The 21,005-nt window shown below is 38.9% G+C and overlaps 1 protein-coding gene across 8 annotated transcripts in view; it reads left to right on the top strand.

Moving 5' to 3' along the window:
- The window catches only part of DOK5 (docking protein 5), a 1,081,787-nt gene that overhangs the window by 712,616 nt on the left and 348,166 nt on the right, over nucleotides 1-21,005 (top strand). The window lies entirely within an intron of this gene.

Genomic DNA, 21,005 nt, shown 5'->3' with positions numbered 1-21,005 from the left:
AGGGTTCCATGGCTTGCCAGGAAGGACGTGTGTTTCCCACAAAAGAGAACAGTATAAACTCCCAAGCTCTATTTCATACCGAAAGATCAATGGCAAAGATAATAGCTTTTGCTTTCCTTGGAGAGGAGGGAGAGGTGGATAATCCGAGGATCTTACATAGGAAAAGACACAGAATACTACAGAGGAGAAAACTTCAACACTAGTCAGTGATGATTTATTAATTACGTAAGACAAAGAAGAGATGGAGAAGGGAAAGCTCTTTATTCAATGAAGTAAGCGTTATGGTGACAACAGTCAAAAGTAATGGAAGACCAGAGGGGGAATACTTTCCACTTAGTTTAAAAAGGAAAGCCCACCTGTAATTCCACAGCCTACTGGTCTTGTAATTTTACCAGTCCAAGTGAAGCATAAAAACCGGATCTCCCATTAAGTCCCTTCACCCTCCCCTGTTTATAATATAATCATCTTGAATATTTTCTCTATACATTTGGAACCACATTAGACAAGTACGTATGATTTTTGCTCCCACCATCAACATAATTTTGAAAACCCTAGAGGAGACGTAAAGTATATTCCATTTACCCATAGTTTTGCGTATAGTATTTTTTCTTCCTTCCTCATATTCCAAGGTTCCTTCTTTTAGCATTTCCTTTCTGAATAGATAACTTCCTTTAGCTATTCTTTTAGGGTAGTTCTGCTGGTGGCAGATTCTCTTAGTTATCCTTCAACTGAGAATGTCAAGTTTCTCCTTCATTCCTGAAGGATACTTGTGTTGGATTAAGGATTCTGTGTTGTCAGTTATTTTTTCAGTACTTGAAAAATACTTTGTCATTTCCTTTTGGCCTCCATGATTTCTCATGAGAAACTCACAGTCATTCGAGTTGTTTCCACCTATATGTAAAGTGTTATTTCTCTCACTGCTTTTAAGAGTTTTTTTCTTTGCCTTTAGTTTTCAGAAATTTGCCTATACTATGTCCTGGTATGGATTTCTTTGGGTTTATCCTATTTGGAGTTAGCTATTTGCAACTGTAAGCTTTTGCCTTTTGCCAAATTTGGAAAAATGTTAGCTATCATTTCTTCAAGTATTTCTTGATCCCCACCCTTTTTCTCCTCTTTCTGAAACTCTAAGGCCATGAATCTTGGATATTTTGTTTGGCTCGGCAGATCCCCAAGCCTGTTTTTTTTTTTTTCCCCCCCACAGTCTATTATTCTCCTTCTGTTGTTTAGATTGAGTAATTTCTATTGTTCTTCCTTCAAGTTCAGTGTTTCTTTCCTCTTCCCTCTCCATCCTGATGCTGAGTTCATTTACTGAATTTTTAAAGTTTTTGGTTATTGAACTTTTCAGTTCAAAATTGTTCATTTTCTCCCTCTTTATATGTTCTATTTCTCTGCTTCTACTATCTATTTCTTTGCCGAGACTTCCTATTTAAAAAAAAAAAATGTTCCTAGTGTGCTAGTAATTGCTCACGGAAGCGTTTTTATGATGGCTTCTTTAATATCTTTGAGAAATAATTCTAACATTCTATCATCTTGGCATTGGCATTTATTGATTGTCCTTTTTCATGCAGTTCCCTGCCCAGCATCCATTCCAGTGATTAACTCCTACTTATTTTTCAGGTTTAGGATGTCATCTCCTGTAGGAAGCTTTTACTGACACCCATACACAAGTCTGAGTTAAGTGCCACTCTAGGCATTGAGTCTGCTTTCTCCTCCATCAAAGCATTTATCAGACTATGTTGTATTTTATGCTGATTGATCTGTATCCCTCACTTGACTAGGAGCTGTGTGGTCTTTGTTACTGTATCCTATGTCCAGAACTACTCCTGGAAAATATTGGGTGCTCCACAAATATTTGGGTTTTTTTAAAGTTTATTTATTTGTTTATTTATTTTTGGCCATGTTGGGTCTTCATTGCCGTGCACGGGCTTTCTCTAGTTGCGGCGAGCAGAGCCTACTCCTTGTTGCGGTGCGCGGGCTTCTCATTGCAGTGGCTTCTCCTGTTGCGGAGCGTGGGCTCTAGGCATGTGGGCTTCAGTAGCTGTGGCAGGAGGGCTTCAGTAGTTGTGACGCGCAGGCTCTAGAGCGCAGGCTCAGTAGTTCTGGCGCATGGGCTTAGTTTCTCCGCAGCATGTGGGATCTTCTCGGATCAGGGCTCGAACCTGTGTCCGCTGCATTGGCAGGTGGATTCTTAACAACTGCGCCACCAGGAAGTCCCAAATATTTGTTGAGTAACTTGTTTTGTTTTACTTTGCTCTTTTTTACATCCTACAAATTGTATATGATCTCTGGAGTGAATAAACAGACTTTCAAACCAAGACTAGGCTAACTGGAAGGAATAGAGTAAGAGAGCATAAATATATAGGATTTGTTTTCCTATATATTTATAGATTTTTCTCTCCACTGTAATATGAGTATTTGAGTGTCTTGCAGAGGAGGGGGGAATCTTTGGGACAGTGCCATAATATCCTAGTATAACCTTGTGTGTCCTCGCTGCGCAAAGATCCTACTCCTGTGTCTTATACGTGGAAGACACTGTGAATGCTACTTTAATTGAATTTGATTTGTTTGAATTTTACATCTACCCAATTATATGCTTTGATATGCCCTTTGCAAATTTAGCCTGAATCGCTGACATTAAAGGTGACTTTAGCCATTGGGCTCAGACAGAATGTGTTTTAGGTCAGAACAGGGTAAACTGTACTTGACTTTTCAGTTGCTGCTAGAGACTATATCCTGTGAAAACAACCAACCAAACTAAGAGCCTTGGATAAGGACAGGATTAGGGAGAGGCAAGTGAGTCACTCACTCTGGAGCACAAAATTTAAGTGACACCAAATATTCAGTAATCAACATGAGTAATATGCAATGCAATGGTTTTTAAAAAACAAAACTAATGAAAACATTCTTAATGAACCAACTATTAAAATTTTAAATAAAGGCAAGCTGCTGTTGTTTCACAGCCCTGCACTGTTGTACAATGGGAATGATCATTTCAAATCAGCCTGCAGTTGGCTCCTGGGCCCATGCGGCCATTGTATCCCCCACTGAGTGGACTTATGCACGTTGACAATGATACGTGAACAGATTAGGCAGTGCTTTTTCAATTGTAGAGCTTTTATTTACTTATTTTCATTTGGTTTGAAATATGAGAAGATATTTTGTTGGTATACATAGAGGTCCAATATTGTTTGACAGGAGACTGTCCTTGGAAATATCCACGAGATATCATGTTATAAGAAGCAAAGGACAGCTGGTTTGCTTGAATCTCATGTCCCAGGGTTTGATCCAAGGACAAGATCCAAGCTAGGAGTGAGAGGACACAAGGAGCCCACCTGCTTGGCTGACTTCATCCACTGAAGGGGCTATAAAGTTAAGGCAAGTCTACTGCCTAAAGCAGCCAGTTTTCCTAAAAGCAAAGGGAATTGAATTCAGAGTTTTCTTCTGGATATAGCTCTCTCCAGCATCACCGCACAACGCACATCAGTGACCATATATACTCGGTGCTTCACTGGACAAGCAGAAGGGGTAGTAGTTTGCACGTTAAAAGTTGTGATTATTTATATTTTAAATGCTTTATTAAGATGTAAATACTAATATCTGTACATCTACCTGACTTAAAAAAGTAACTTATTACCTATAATTGAGGCCTCTCATTTCACTAATCACTAATCACTTATCTCTCTCTCCCACCACATCAAGGGTTAACTATTGTCTTGGATTTTTATTTGCTATTAGACTTCTGCTAATGATGAGTAGGATTCCTCAGTAATAAATAAGATAGGTTTGCATATTTTAAAATATATCTATGACATAAATTGTACATATTCTTCAGCAACTATTTTTTATTTTCCATTGGCATTGTAGCTCTGGGTCATTTATTTATTTAATTTATTTATTTTTGCAGTATGCGGGCCTCTCACTGTTGTGGCCTCTCCCGTTGCGGAGCACAGGCTCCGGACGCGCAGGCTCAGCGGCCATGGCTCACGGGCCCAGCCGCTCCGCGGCATGTGGGATCTTCCCGGACCGGGGCACGAACCCGTGTCCCCTGCATCGGCAGGCAGACTCTCAACCACTGCGCCACCAGGGAAGCCCTGGGTCATTTATTTTTAACTTCTGTATAATATTCCTTTGTATCACTACCCTTAACTTATTTATCTGTTCTCCTATTGATAAACTTTTCATTTCTCCTCATCTTTCCTATTATGCAAATGTTGCTGCAAGCATTTTTGAACATGTGTCTTATTCAGGGTTAAGGACAAATGCTGAGTTGTGGATATTCGCATCACTTTATTAGTTATTGCTAAACTGATCTCTAAGGTAGCTGTACACATTTACAGTCCCACCAGCAGTGTATAAGGATTCCCCTTGTGCCACATCCTTACTTAAAAATTGTATTCAGGGGCTTCCCTGGTGGCGCAGTGGTTGAGAGTCCGCCTGCCGATGCTGGGGACGCAGGTTCGTGCCCCGGTCCGGGAAGATCCCACATGCCGCGGAGCGGCTGGGCCCGTGAGCCGTGGCCGCTGAGCCTGCACCTCCGGAGCTTGTGCTCCGCAACGGGAGAGGCCACAACGGTGAGAGGCCCATGTACCGCCAAAAAAAAAAAAAAAAAAAAAGATGGTATTCAGGCTTTTTAAGAGTTTTATTCATGTGTTGGATATAAAATAGTGTATCATTTCAATTTTACTTTGTGTTTCTCTGATTACATTGAGTTTAAACTATCTTATATATGTTCATTATTCATCAATATTTCCTTATTTGTGAATTTATTTTATCCATTTTTGGATTGTATTTATTTTTCTTATTGAGCTTTAGAAGGTTTTTACATTCTGCATGCAATTTATCTAACCCTTTGTTATTGCATGCAAATATATTCCTCCAATTGACAGTCTGTTTTTAGACTTTTACAATGTCTTTTGATGACAATTATATCTTAGCATAGTCAAATAATCAAAACTTATTCTGATTTGTGTTTTATTATGTTTTATTTTAAAAACTCTTCTTTGAGCCCAAATCATAATTATATATTTTAATATTTCTTTCTAAAGTATTTAAAATTTTGTTTTTCACACCTTGATCTTCAATTTCCCTGTGTGTGTGTTTATTCATTCATTTATTTATTTAAAATTTTTTTTTAAATTTTATTTATTTTTTAAAATGATAACTAATGGTCTGCTTACCTTTGTAAAACACCTGTGCAACCCCCTCTGTGTTCCAGTCTGCAGCCTGCTGGGCTTTGTAAATGTAGCAGCCTTTGGTAGAGAACCTGATCTTTCAAATTATGGAGTAAGGTTCTTTAAAAACAAAAATCTTGAACATAGCAAATGAATAACGAGGAGTCCATGGAAAGGCTTTCAGAATCCTGAAAGGAGCAATTAAAAATAATGAGTATTGAGAAAAAAGCATTATCCTCAAAGAGGAAACGTAAGGCCCAGTCAGATCATTTCAGCATGAGCTTGGGGTGTGCTCAGCCACTTTCAATAGCATAGAACACTAACGGGCTTTACCTTGATGAGATATATTTGCAGTGAAGAGGAACAGAGATTAACATGGTTCTTCTCTGGGTTGGGTTACTACTGTTTACTTAGTGTCAAACTCTGGTGGTTGAGGAGTCACAACTAGTGAGTGTTTACCTCTTAAATAGGATGACTGGCCTGCCTCCTCTTCTCCGCCTCTGCTGGTGCCCCAGTGGATCTGGTGCTCACCAGCCCCATTGCTTAGTCAGCCTCTTGGCAACACTCCTGCCACCCCAGAGTAGGTTAACCATGAGTAGCAAGGCTCAGATAAGAAAGACACGTTGCCTCTTCCCTTTTGCTCTTTGCTCTACATTTTCCAGTTTTTCAGTCATTGTCTCTTATGTTCACATTCCTGTATCTTTACCTCTATCCTGACCTCCTCCTTGCCAGATTCTGAGACAATGAGGACCGCTTCTCACTACAAATGCCTTGGATGCCGGCACCCCATCCATTCTAAGTAAATCATTTGCATTTCTTCTTGCTTCTCTCCCCACCCCCATCCTTCCCTGATACACACTCCAACGTGACTTTCCTTCCCACATAATCCAAATGTTGAAACACCAGCTTCCACTGAGAGAACTGTCAAAGAAAAACTGCACCGGAACAGGTTAAACAGACAAAGGAGGCTATTCAAGACTATTTGCCTGGTTTCAAAAATCTTCGCTTATCTTGAGGTTATGAAATGTACTCCTCCTACATTTTATTTGTAGAATTATTTATAACAGAAAATTATGAAAGCATGCAAAATATCTAGTTATAAAAATTGACTTAAAAAACAGTGCATTTCCGTTGTATGTAATAATAGGTGGCCATTAAATAGCCCATAGAATAATATGTGATGAAATGAGATGTGTTTATACTATGTTAGTTGGTTGAGTGTTGTGAAATATGATACTCTTTTAAAAAATGCATGCAGGGGCTTCCCTGGTGGCGCAGTGGTTGAGAGTCCGCCTACCGATGCAGGGGACACGGGTTCGTGCCCCGGTCCGGGAAGATCCCACATGCCGTGGAGCGGCTGGGTCCGTGAGCCGTGGCCGCTGAGCCTGCGCGTCCAGAGCCTGTGCTCCACAACGGGAGAGGTCACAACAGTGAGAGGCCCGCGTACCGCAAAAAAAAAAAAAAAAAAAAAGCATGCAGAATGAAGGCTGAAAGGATACACACCATTTTTAAAGTAATTATCTTTGAGTAGTGATATTATAGATTATTATTTTCTTTTTGCTGGTTACTATTTTGCAATATTTGTACAAGCATATGTTCTTGTAATAAAAAAGAGAAAATCTGTTAAAACTATGAGAGAGTAACACTAAATTTGAAAATAAATATTTTATCTCATTTCTTAGATCATTAATGATAAAACATGATGTAAATATTAGCTTATGATTTAACCGATACTGTCCAATACACCTAATGCCCTGTATCTGTAGGTGTTTATAGGCACAAGAGGAGAGTGCAGGACAGTGGAAATAATTTGGTATTTTACCTAATGAAGCCAAAAGTTAAAAACGTTTATGGCTTCTAACCAACAATAATTATCTGTTGCCTACTGATGCCTGAGTTTTTACCAACTGGCTATCGGCCAACTTGCAACTGCATATTTAATTAGCATATCAATTTATTCCCATTAGCAAGCCTGTGCTATCGTAAATAATTCAGAAGTTTTCAACCAACAAACACAGTCACACTAACTCTTCTGCTTCTAAGTTGGAAGCGAGATCCAATGGGTATATGGCTTTCCTGAGTATTTCTTTCCTTTGGAAAACCATAGGGAATGATGTAATTGACAAAATCATTCTCACTCTGGTGACATATGGGTTATTCTTCAGGCCATTCACAAATTACAGAAAAGCAAAAAAGATCTTTGTATATCTGTTGACGAGAATCATATTACTTCCAAAATATCCCCCTCAATTTTAACTTTATTTGAATCTCTCCAGAGACTATTTACTTTAGGTTAGAACTTTGGGTTTTTATTCCCTGAGTCTTTAATTTCTTTTAGAGATCAACTTGAAAACAACAAAAACTATCAATCCTGAGTCTTCCCAAAGCAGGGTGATGCAGAGAATGCTTACAGCAATCAGCAGTTCCAACTTGCTAATATTCATGTATTCACTCAACAAATATTATCCATGCCAAATGATTTTCTCTGTGTGGGAATGTGATGGTTAATTTTATGTCTCAACTTGATTGACCTGAGGGATGCTTAGATAGCTGGCAAAACGTTATTTCTAAGCATGTCTCTGGTCTGTGAGGGTGTTTCTAGCAGAGATTAGCTTGGTAGACTGAGTAAAGAGATCCACCCTCACTTTCTTACTCATCAGAGAGCTGAAGACACAGGATGTTGGTAGTGTGTGAAATAAAGAGAGAAGATTTAGTTTTATGTTTTTATGTTTTATTTAGGCGGTGTTTTCACTCTTCTGGTGAGAACAAAACACATACACATATATGAACTACAAAATATCAATTGTGTAATTTTGGTAATTCTGTGCATGAGCTAAATGCTGCTTTATTTGCATCTAAAATTGGCCATTGTATAGCATAAAAAGGAATGTTAAAATTCATGCTAATAATTTTAAAATTTATTTTATCATTTTATTTTTACTTAGAATGACATTAAGTAGCAAAAACAAACAAAAAACAGTATAATAAGTCAAGAAATGGACCATAAAAGAAAGTGAAAAGCTTTATAATTTAGTACCTTTAGCAGTACTTATCTTCTGGCTTTAGGAATAAGGGACCCTGCGTTTTCATTCTGTACAAGGATCTGCAAATTATGTAGCTCATCCTGCTAGTGAGAAACTCAGAGAGTTAAAGAGACTTTAATGAATAAACTATTTACACTGAGCAGCAAGAAACTGGGAAAGACATATCCTGACCTCTTTCCCTTCCCATCCTCTGATCTCCTTCCAGTGCCTTCCTTTGGCAAACCCAACTGGAAACCAGTCAGCCGGAGAGCCTGGGGCATGCAGCCCATGGAGTCAGAGAAGGGCAGAGGAAGTATCTGGGTTGGGGCCAAGTTGGGAATAACTATGGTACAATAAAAAATAAGTATTTGGTCTTTTCCCCACACTTCCTGGCATAGAGCTCCTAAAACCCTTGGAATCCCCTTAGTAATAAGAATACCTTGTGTATACTCCTGGCAGGGGCCCCTAGATAGCTTCAGGATGGGGGCTGATCACCAGAAGGGCCAAGGCAAGATTAGAGAGTTGTAACTTTCAACCTCACCTGCCCCAACCTCCAGGGAGGGGAGAGAAGCTAGAGACTGAGTTAATGATCATTGGCCAATGATTTAATCAATCATGCCTACATAATGAAATCTCCATAAAAAACCCTAAACAACAGGGTTTAAAGGGTTTCTGGGTTGGTGAACATATTGAGGTGCTGGAAGGGTGGCACGTCCAGAGAGGACATGAACCCTTTGTGCCCCTTTCCTTATACCTTGCCCCATGCATCTCTCCCATTTGGCTGTTCCTGAGACATAGTCTTTATAATAAGCAAGTAAACGTAAGTAAAGTATTTACCTGAGTTCCATGGGTTATTATTGAACCTGAGGGGGTGGGTCATGAAAACCCACAAATTTGTAGTTGGCTGGGTAGAACAGTGGGTATCCCAGGCACCCCATTTGCAGCTAGGGGTCTGAAGTGGAGGCAGTCTGTGGCTTTTGCACTAAGTCCGGATAGTTCATGTCAGAATTGAATAGAATTGTTGGACATCCAGTTAGTGTTAGAGAATTGATTCGTGTTAGAAAAAAACAACACACATTTGGTGTTAGAAGTGGTGTCAGAAAATGACGTAATAACCAGCACATTGCCCTAATGATTGCGATAACTAGTACTGAGCTCTCCATTAAGCATGTTTTATTCATTTCTCTTCTAATCCTTATGGTAGGATTAAATGCACAAGCTATTAGTAAGCCCATCGGGCAACCCCAACTGGAGAGGTTAAAGTCATATTTTCATCAGGGAACAACTAATAAGTGTCAGGTGCAGAGTTCACACGTGTATTAGTTTCCCATTGCTGCTGTAACAAATTACTACAAATTTCATGCCTTGACCCAACTCAAATTTATGATCTTCCTGGGCTGAAATCAAGGTGTTGGCAGTGCTGCATTTCTTCTGGAAGCAGAGGAGAGAATCCGTTTCCTTGCCTTTTCAGCTTGTAGAGGCCACCTGCATTCTTCAGCTCATGGTCTCTTCCTCCAACTGTAAAGTCAACAGGATAGCAACTTCCACTTTTCTCTCCCTCTCTCTGTCTCTGTGTGTCTCTCTATCTCTGTCTCTCTCTCTGACTTTGACCCTCCTGTCTCCTTACAGGAACCCTTGTGATCACATTGGACCCACTTAGATAATATATGTTAATCTTCTCATCTCAAGATCCTAAACTTGGTCATGTCTGCAAAGTCCCTTTTGCCATGTAAGGTAACAACATACTCATAGGTTTCAGGGATGAGAATGTGGACATTTTGCGGGAGGCTTGATTATGCCTATCACAGCACCCAACTCTCCCATCTTCCAATGCTAAATGCCAGACGTTGAAAATTATTGCTATCTTGAATTTTAGAGCTCAGAGTATTTTTTTAAGCCTACACACTTAGAAAAATTTAAATTAGTTGTCAAAATTTGACTCAGTAGTTTTCAATGAAAATCTGCATTTCTAACTTCTCTTCAAAATGTGAAACGGATTTCTGCAGAATAAGGATAGGTCATGGTAGCTGCCTCTTTTGCACAGGTTGTGGGCTGTCCAGTTACTACAGTCCCTGCAGTTTTCTATCATGTTCTCAATATGGAGACCACATATTGGTCATCATCCATCATCTCACTCCTGGCTCCTGGGGCATTTGACTTTCAATCCCAGTCTTCTTCCCTCTTCACTTCATTCTTTCTTTCTTATACCCATCAAGTGGAGTTTGTAAGGATAAGCTAATTTAGCACAAATGCCCGAAGATTAATTTTCAATTTTTAAAATCCAAGTATTGCCAAAATATTTAAGCCTTACTCTGTCTAATTTGGGCATGGGTAGGCAGATAGAAAAGCAGGCAAAAACTCTGCATATAGTGACAGCCAGGGCATGGCTGTAATCTAGTTTGAAAGTCTTTTGAAAATCAACCTTCTCTGTGTCCAGTGGAATGAAATGGAGCTTGTTAAAATAAGCCTTTTTCAAGTTATTGAATGTCTGCAGGAAGACACCCTGTTCTGAAAACTCAAAGAAGCCTCCTTATGATTTTAGAAGCGGAATTCTACAGGCCTCTGCTAAAGTAACAGATATTCTGTTTGCATTAATAATATGGGGGAAAAAGTATATTTGTACTTCATAGTCACTACACAACAATGCGTTTGGTCGTTGCCATTCTAGATTTAATAATCTTTAACTCACACTTTTCTGGACATGCAGCTAATTTACAAGCAAGTAGCCCTTACATGGATTCCACCTCTTCATCAGAAATGCCGGTGCCATGCTCAATTATGTAGTCCATGACATACCGGAGGCATGGCAATTCAGGTTAATATACTGCTGCCATTCTACAGTGTGGACCTTACGGTGATTATTAATGAAAAGCTGTGCTCTATGTCAAATTAATGTGCCATGGAGTTATGTTTTGGCTCAGAAGCAAAGCCAGATAACTAATCTCTGCCTCCCATTCATTAGCAGAAGGCTGAGCTCATTACTGCCCTTGTAAACTGGCAATGTGCTCTGAAATGCTGGTCTACTGAACCTTGATCAGGAATAAGAGGCATCTTGCTTCACTGGTAGGGTTTTTGTTTTTTTCCTTTTTTCCATCAAGTTCAACTCAGAGGCCAAAAAACCCCGAAAAACAAAAAATCATATTGTTGACCACCCCAAATTATGTACCAAAATCAAAATTAGCACTTATGGAACAAGAAGTAGTCTTTTCATACTCATCTCTCATATAAACTTCATAATAATGCATGATATATGGAACCTATGATATAAGGGAATAAATGGACCCACGATAGAACTTATGGCACATAGCAGATTCTCTGTAAATGCTCATCAGATGTTCAGCCTGATGCTAACCACTGTGAAGACTACTTTTTTCTTTTGTCCTGAAAATCCTCCTTCACGTTTATTCTGGAAACTTCACTTGCATTCCCTTCCTTCCCCCTCCTGGCCATGGTGGTGGGCATGCAATACAGATTAGTCCTATAATAGTACTTCATTCTTACTGCCATAGCGAAGGAGCTAGAAGTGGGCACGTGACCCAAGCAAAGTCAACCAAAGCCCTTCTAGGAATAGAAGTGTTTGGAATGGTTTACAGGTGAGATAGGGCCCTTTCCCCCTTTCCTGGGTGCCCTAAGATGCATGGTCTCTAAACTGCCTGGTCTCCAGCATGCAGGGTGTCCATGATAGAACATCTTTAAGATGCTACTGAGGTAGAGGATCCCCTGATGTGATATAGAGGATCCCTCTCTGAGAAGGTGTTGTAGGGGAACCTCAGGGAAATCCCCTTTAGGGGGTCTGAGACACTCTGACCAAAGCATATTGTTGTTTCTCTTTTTTATGGGAAATCAATAAGGTTTTTATTTGTTATAAAGATCTTTGTGGTCTTTCTCATAAAAGAGATTCAAAAATATGAAAAAGAAAAGGAGAATACCATCTACAAATTCCCTCATTGCTCCTCATTGCTAAGATATCATGATTGCTTACCTTTATATTAGTCTATTAAAGATTACATGGAAAATAATTCTGTCAGTGTCCTCAATGAGTTAAGAGAGTTGTGATTAGATTTTACCATTGGCCCATAATTCCTTCCCAGGTGAAACACTTAAAGGGCTCAGAACTTCCATTTCTCATTAAGATGGTTAATTTTATGCATGAACATGACTGGGCTAAAGGATGCCCAGAGAGCTGGTAAAACATTGTTTCTAGGTGTGTCTGTGATGGGGTCTCTGGAGGGGATTAGCATTTGCATCGCTAGTCTGAGTAAAGCAGATCTCACCAGTGCAAGTGGGCATCATCCAACCTACTGAGGTCCTGAAGAGAACAAAAAGGCAGAGGAAGAGCGAATTTGCTGTCTCCTTGAGCTGGGGCCTCCACCTTCTGCCCTTGGACATTAGCACTCCTGGTTCTCAGGTCTTCAGACTTGGACTTGAGTTATACCACCCGCTTTCCTAGACCTCTAGCTTGCAAACGGCAGATGGTGGGGCTTCTCAGCCTCCATCATCACGTGAACCAATCCCTTATAATTATCTATCTATCTGTCCATCTACCTATCTATCTATCTCTTATTGGTTCTGTTTCTCTGAAGAACCCTAATAATACATCCATCAAAATGGCGATTTAATTAGTGCTGACTGAAGTTTGACTGCAGTTGGCTGGTATATTTTTCATCCTTCACTCTTTATTATTTATTTATTTATTTATTTTTGTTGAAATACAACTCACCATCCACTCTTAATGACTGAGCAAACTGAGTTAGCTCTGGGGTCCAGAACCCTATAGACAGCGGGAGGATTCCACCTGCAGGTTGGGAGCAGATGGAACCCAAAGGATGAATAGGAGCTAGCTAGGTGAAAATCAAAGTGTGTCGGCGGCAGAGGAGGCAGTCCTTGCCAGACAAAGGAAATGTCAGAAGAGGGCTTAAGGCAAGAAAGAGTTTAGCAAATTCAGGGTACTGAAAGTGTCCCAAAGGGAAGAATAAGAAGTGGAGGAAGAGAAAGAGGAGGAGGAGGAGTTGCTTAAGAGAGAAAGATTTGATGAGGTTGGAGAAGTTGACAGGAGCTCCACTCTGTAGGACCTTCCAACCTTCTCACATGGAGAAGAACTTGCATATTACATTAAGTGCATCAGGAAATCATTGATGGGTTTTAAAGAACTGTCTAATAAGATCTGATTTAAGCTTTCTAAAGCTCATTCTGTGGATTGAAGGAGAGGCAAAGTGGATCCAGCTGAGATCCAGCTTAGATTAAGGTGGTGACAGTGGGTATGTTAGTAAAGGAATGTCATTTATGTTATGCATATAGTATGCATAATATGTTATATGACATAAATATATGTTTGCGTGAAATGGATTTCTGTCTCCTATATCTGAGTTCTGGGTGTATTTCTTACAGTCATTTTTTCTCCCCACTTCTTTCTTTCTCAGATATATGTTCAGCCCAACTTTACCCATGACATGGAATAGGCCAACTATAGCAGAAGAGCTATTTTATCTCCATGTGAGATTAGAAGCAAAAAAGTTCCCTGGGTCACAAAAATGGCTTCATAGACTGCTGGAGTTTTAAAAATAATCCCTTTACACCAACTTGTGCATGAAATGAGCTCAAAGAACAAAAAAAACAAAGCTTTGGTAAATGTGAAACCCCCTCAACCTCTCTACCATTCATGCACAGTTTTAAAATGTCACACTCGAGACAGCTCAAGAACAAAGTCTGTTTCTACACAAGCAAAAGAAGTGCATGTATAGGATAGTTACCTGCCCAAACCTATTTGCAACTTCGCTTGAATTACCTGTATAATTCAGGCAAAAATGTAATTATCTACATTATAATTTGAATATCATGACTTTTACTTGCACGTAGAAATAGCCAGAGTATCTTTGACATCTCTTTTCTGTTTCCAATTTTTCCTCCTCCTAGAAAAAGCATTGGGAGAAATCTTAAGAAGTTCAAAATTATCTTATTCCAATATTTATTGAACAAACACTTCGCCATGGATAGTGTTAACCAGAGCTCTAGCAGGATATATTATGGGATTTGGAAATCTTATCCTAAAGCAAACTTCATCTCAAAAGACAAGCTTGTGCATGATTTGATAATATACTTCCTACCTCACTGTAGAAGAATCCAAAAGCAAATGTAAGCAGAGATAAAAATGAAGAATCATTTAAAGCAGAGAAATGCCAAATGACCAGTTCTGTGTTCCGTGTTGGGAGGATTGAATTTCCTGGTGTTCAAGAAAATGTCTAGGTTCACCATAGTAATATTGCCCGAGTCCATTAAATGTCTTCTAATCAAGATAACTCTATCTGTATTCTAGTATGCATCTGTACAGACAGTTCATTCTCACAATAATGATGTTTTGGGGTGGTTAATTCTTAGGCCCAGAGGGTGGGGGTAAGGGTGTCCTGTGAATTGAAAAATGCTTAGCACCATCCCTAATCTCTACCTACTACATACCAGTAGCATCCCACCCCCATGCCATGACCACCAAATATGTCTCTAGGCTTTGCCTAATGTCCCCTGGCGACAAAATTACCCTGGTTGAGAAACGTAGTTGTAGAGGACATTGGAAGATGCTTGGACAACCAAACCTGAATTTCTTTTTGAGGAATTGCCTCTGGTCATCAAGATAAATTCATGTGCCTATTCTCCCATTACAAAGCTGGAGAGATCCTTAAAGATTCTTTTAGCCAGATCCTTAGTCTCTTTATCTCATTTGGGCCTTGGGAAGCTTCAGTGATCTAACTTAGCCAGTTAGGTTCTTTGCTAGACTCTGAATCTTGATTAGAAGAAATGCAATGAATGAATAAATGGTTGAGTTTAGTCATTCCATTGGTAATTCCCTAGGCAAGACCACTGAGTGATTTCTGTTATTGATATCTGATTCCTGTCTGTGCCAAATCTGGTCTGACAGCCTTTTCTCCCAACATGTAACCCTCATCTTATCCTTTAAACAGATCAGCCAAGTACAATCCGTTACTTGCAACCAAAGGCCTTCACTAAAACAGATTCTTTACATTCATTTCCTCATTAAATATTTTTAAAACAATTAAACAATGAAAATGTAAGAGAAACAATAGAAAATCAAACAATTTAAAATTGCTTTAAACAATTTAAACAACCAAATATATTACTGTTTTAATCTAAAAATTAAGCAACATTTATTGAACATCAATTATGTGCCGACCTTCTACTGAGAATTCTCTTTACCCTTTACTACCAATCCCCTGTTACTCTCATTCTCTGGTAAAGTTTAATAATTCCTATATATTAAACTTTCCATATTAAAACTACTGGGTGGTTTATATCTGCTCATTGGATCCTGATGCATCCTTTTTTTTTTTATTACTAACGTCCTGTCTGCTAATTCCAAATGTGAATCAGTATTTTTCTTTTGATGTTTTTCTTTTGACTATAAATCCGTTTTTAATTTCTTCAAATATCTAGTATTTTTTTGTGTGTAATAGATATTGTGGATAATACTTTGTAGAGATTCTAGATTCTCTTCTGAAGAATGAAAAATTTTGTTTTATCAGGTAGTTAAATTACTGGAAGATCTCCTTGATGCTGTGGAGTCTAGGTTTGAAGCTAGGTTCCCGTAGGACTATTTTATTTTTACGCTTAATTGTAGGGCACATCCCTCAGTCTTGGGACATGGTCCTTACTCTTAAGGCACGGTCATTTTGAATAGAAAGCCAAGATGTTTATTAAGCCCCTCTAATTTGGTGAGATTAGAATGCAGAGCTGTCCCCCTAACACAAGGCAGCAGCCAAGGTCTGCTGAATTCTTTTAACTTTACAGCTATTTTCTTCTGGGTTCCTTGGATTTTCACTCCACACATGGACATTTTAGGAGTCCACAAATGATTTAAGGCTGGTTTTATGCAGTTGGGTATTTCTTCCTGTACCTCAATCCTTTTGGGGATTCTCCTCCCATGATTTTCAGCCGCACTGGCATCCTCAAACTCTTATCGCTAACTGCTCAGTCATTTTCTGATTGAGTTTCATCCCCCATTCATAGACTGGACTAGACAGTTCCTTCAAGGTAAATGTCATATAAATGTAGATCTCACCCTGTAGAATCCCTTCTTTCAGGTGTTCATCTTCTTCTGTTTCTATCTGCCTTTTAAAAAAAATCTCCTCTGTTATATCCATAATCTACTGTTGTGTCCGAATACACCCCAGACATTTGTGGCTTCTCACAGACTGTTCATTTGGCTCTCCATTCTGTGTATTGTTCGGACAGTTTTTATCTGAGCTGACTTGGTTTATTTCTGCTAGACTCATTCCTGCACCTGTGGTCAGCTGGTGGGCTAATCATGTCTCCACGGTCTACGGTGACCTCACTAACTTATCTGGCTGATGGCAAAATGTCAAAAGGGGCAAACAGGCTATATGTCTCTCATCTAATAGGCTGAAACTTGGGTCTCTTCCTATGGTGGTCACGGACATTCAAAATAACAAAAGGGTAAGTCTCAAAGAACAAGTACTTTCTAAGCACGTATTTGTGCTACAATGTTAGTATTTCATTGACCAAAGCAAATCATTGGCCAATCCAGGTTCAAAGACTTGAGAAATAGACTCTGCTTCTTGATGGGAAGAGTTACGGCATCACATTGCAAGAGGATGCATGCAAAAGGGAAGTATTGGTAGCCTTTTACACATTCTATCAGTAGCAGTTTATTTTAACTATAAAAAATCATTCAGAGCTTGGAGTTATTTTTTTTTTTTAAATGCTTGGCTTATTTATTTACTTATTTGTTTGTTTGTTTATTTATTTATTTTTGGCTCTGTTGGGTCTTCATTTCTGTGCGAGAGCTTTCTCTAGTTGTGGCGAGCGGGGGCCACTCTTCATCGCGGTGCGCAGACCTCTCACTATCGCGGCCTCTCTTGTTGTGGAGCACAGGCTCCAGATGTGCAGGCTCAGTAGTTGTGGCTCACGGGCCTAGTTGCTCCGCGGCATGTGGGATCTTCCCAGACCAGGGCTCGAACCCATGTCCCCTGCATTAGCAGGCAGATTCTCAACCACTGCGCCACCAGGGAAGCCCGCTTGGAGTTATTTTTGAAGATTGGTTGGTCTAATATATGCTACTCCATAATTGCCAAACTTTTGCACGATGGGTTTTTAAGTGAGCATGGCAGCCATGCACTGTGTACTTTCTTATACTACTTTGTCTTACCTGTTGTGAATTTACTCACACACTTTATTATGTGGTCTGGCATAAGTTGGCTATTAAATTAAAGGAGAGTGTAGTACTACAGCAATCCTGATTATGCCTGCTGTATGGAGGATACCTTTCATATATGAGATTTGCCTTGACAACTAAGCCTCATTCAAACTTCCCACAATTCAAGACAAGCTTTGATTCTGTGTGATTCTGAATAAAAGGTAGTTTAGAGAGATTAGCATTATTTCCAATTTTCCATAAGGTCAGAGTTTTTATATAATTGGATAATTCAGTTTCTGCTAAAATGCAGCCATGATATATATTCACAGATATTGCAAAAGTAGTTTTATTCCCAGCGCTGCATAAAGATGATTTAATCTGACAGTATGAGTTAGCACATTTTGGGGTTTCAGTGTGTTATCACTTAGTATATAATACTTGATGGGGCAGAATAATTTATTATAGTTTTAAAATAATTTAATAATATTTTAATAAAATTCAAATAAAACATTTGCACCGTCCTTGAAATACCTCTGCTAAAAGGAACATAGTTTTAAACCCTCTGTTTTATATTTCTTCTCTGCCACAAGACCATAGATGTTTTGAGAACAGAATCCCTGTCTTAGTATAGTGTCCTAAACCAGAGAATAATGATCCTCAGTATTTTCCTTAACTGTTGCTTAATCAAATAATAAAACATTGACAACTTGGCTAGTGGTGAGATAAGTTTTGTCCCTGATTGATAATTTATTTTACAGTAAATTCTGTAAGTTAGTCACCGTAAGTAACATCACTTATTAATTTATTCAGTAGAGATTATTGAGTCCATATTGTGAACCCAGATGCTGTGAGAAGTCTAACAGATACCAATAGGAATACTGAATAGTCTTCATAAATATGCAGCTCACATTACAGAAGTGGTAATAAATATAATAATTAAAATCACTGTTAACACATATATTGTTGTTGAGACACCGAAAATAGATCAATGTGACTCATGTAATCAAGTGTCTCCTAGGTGCTAGAATGTAAGTCCCCTGAGAGCAGATTCATTCTCTGCTCTGTACCTCCAGCACCCAGAACAATGCCTGGCAGCGTAGCAGAGGGACAGTATATTGTGAATGAAGAAGGTTCTGAAGATACAAGGTTCCTACTATCAAGCAGCTCAAATGGGCAAGTAGGAATGTCCACAAGCCATCTTAGCAAAGAGTGATGACAATTTTGAGAATGTTGCCCACGAGGAAACAGAGATAATAAAAGTCTAAAGATGTGATGTCATCGTCCAGTGGTCAGTGCTAAAACCAATGCTCAAATCCTAGCCTTCCAAGTCATTTTAAGTAAGAATACAAAGTAAAATAAAAGATTATCTAGGGTGAATTAGTCAAAAGAGTTGTACATCAAGGAATGTGGAAGTAAGGGAATCCCCATTTAATGTTGGCCAATTTATTAAAACTGCATTTCCCTGAAATGAAAAAACAAAATTCGGTGTTATTCAACAATAATTTCTTACCAACCACAATTTATTTGTAGTTATTACGGGATTAGTCTGCAGATACACATGAAAACTGTATTTAAATGTGATTTTAAACTACTTCTATTGAGCATGATATCTGAGCATCCTTTTGCCTGACCAGTTCCATGCCAGAGGAAACTAATTCATGTTGTCACTTGTGTAATGATTATTGCATTTATGAGACAATTTGAGAGTCATTCTGGTACTATTTTCTTTTTAGTGTGCAGAAATAGTCTAATTTAATACTTACATATGGCTGTTATAAGAAGTATGTGAACATTTTAGGATAAAATTTTTCAAAATATAGTGACTTGGCATCTCTATTAAGTGATTCAGACTTGAAAATCTCACAGCATTCATGCCAACATCTGTCTAATCCAGGAAGCAGTCTGGTTTGGTGATAGTGGCATGAGCTTGAATTTGAGCATTCTACTGTGGAATTCCTGGCACCTCCTTTCTTGAATTATTGTTCTGAGTGATGCCAAGCTTGGCTGAGATAAGGTACCTTTGGGACTAAGACTGAAAACAGATGTTGTGACATCGTATCCCTTTAGTTTTTGGAGTCTGTTATTTGCCTGGGTCGGCACAATTGGTGTTGGTAAATTGAGACTATCTAGAATTCAAGTCACAAATCTGTTCAGTGATTCATGCAGGAAAAATTCCCAGAGACTCGGGGTGTAGTCTGGGACAGCTGGATGTAAAAATGTCAGCAGCTGTTCAAAATGCCTGAGCTTCGTACAACGTAAGTCAGAATAGAGCCCAAGATCATCTGTGCAGGTGAAAGCTAACTAGTGGCATGAAAAGGGTAATGTTAATTATCTAGAAATTATCTACAGTGATTGACAGCTAGTATTCATTTTTTGAGACATCTTTTCCTTCTTTTTCCTTCTGAGAAATGATACATTTTTATTTATTTATTTTTAATTTTTGGCTACGTCGGGCACGCGAGATCTTTCATTGTGGCGCGCGGGCTTCTCTCTAGTTGTGGCGTGTGGGTTTTCTCTTCTCTCATTGTGGCGTGAGCGTTCCAGAGCGGCTAGGCTCTGTAGTTTGTGGCAGGCGGGCTCTAGTTGGGGCATGCGAGCTCAGTAGTTGTGGCACGTGGGATATTAGTTTCCTGACCAGGGATGGAACCTGCGTCCCCTGCATTGTAAGGCGGATTCTTTACCACTGGACCACCAGGGAAGTCCCTAGAAATGATACATTTTTTAAAAACAACAAAGTTAATTATTCTGTGGATAACTAGAATGCTGAAGCAGAGACCTAATTGGTGGTTGTGTCATTGATCCTTTGGTAAAAATGTGAATAGCAGGTCAGAAACCCAGTACCGTAGACTCTCGAACAGCATGGGTTTGAACTGTGTGGGTCCACTTATAGGCAGATTTTTTTCAATAAATATGATGGAAGATTGGGGGGAGATTTTCAACAATTTGAAAGAACTCAACAGATGCACCACAGAAATTGTAATTTCTCCAATTACAATTCTCTTGTAATTGGAGAAATTGTATATCACAGGGTTTTTTTTAATGTAACAATATTTCCAACACTGTATTATGATTATCACTGTGATACTGTATGCCATAAAAATTTTATAACATTCATTCATTAGTGTATAGGCTATGAATGATTATACTTGTGAGCAAATGTGAATTACTTTTTCACATCGTCTTTTCATTTTTGATGTCTAATGTTAGTGATATGTATAACACATACAGTGTTTCGAATCATAATATTGATGTAGGTACTGACAAGCTATTCATCTCGTAAACAGATCACATAAACGCACAGTACAGTACTTATAAATGTATTTTCCCTTCCTTGTGATTTTCTTAATAACATTTTCTTTTCTCTGGCTTACTGTATTGTAAGAATACAGTATATAATACCTATAACATACAAAATATGTGTTGATTGTTTCTGTTATCAATAAGACTTCTGATCAGCAGTAGGCCATAAGTAGTTAAGTTTTGGGAGAGACAAAAGTTATACTCAGTTTTTCGACTGTGCAGGGGTCAGTGTCCCTAATCCCTGAATTGTTCAAGGGTCATCTGTATTAATAAAGGTTCAAAAGGAAATTCAGGGTCCAAGAAGTCCACGATCCAAATGGTTAAACAGTAGCAAGTATAGAAAACCAC

This window comes from Stenella coeruleoalba, assembly GCF_951394435.1.
Source record: "Stenella coeruleoalba genome assembly, chromosome: 15".
Classification (NCBI taxonomy): Eukaryota; Metazoa; Chordata; class Mammalia; order Artiodactyla; family Delphinidae; genus Stenella; species Stenella coeruleoalba.
Note: the sequence above shows the minus strand (reverse complement) of the source record. Positions and strands in the feature narration are given on the sequence as shown.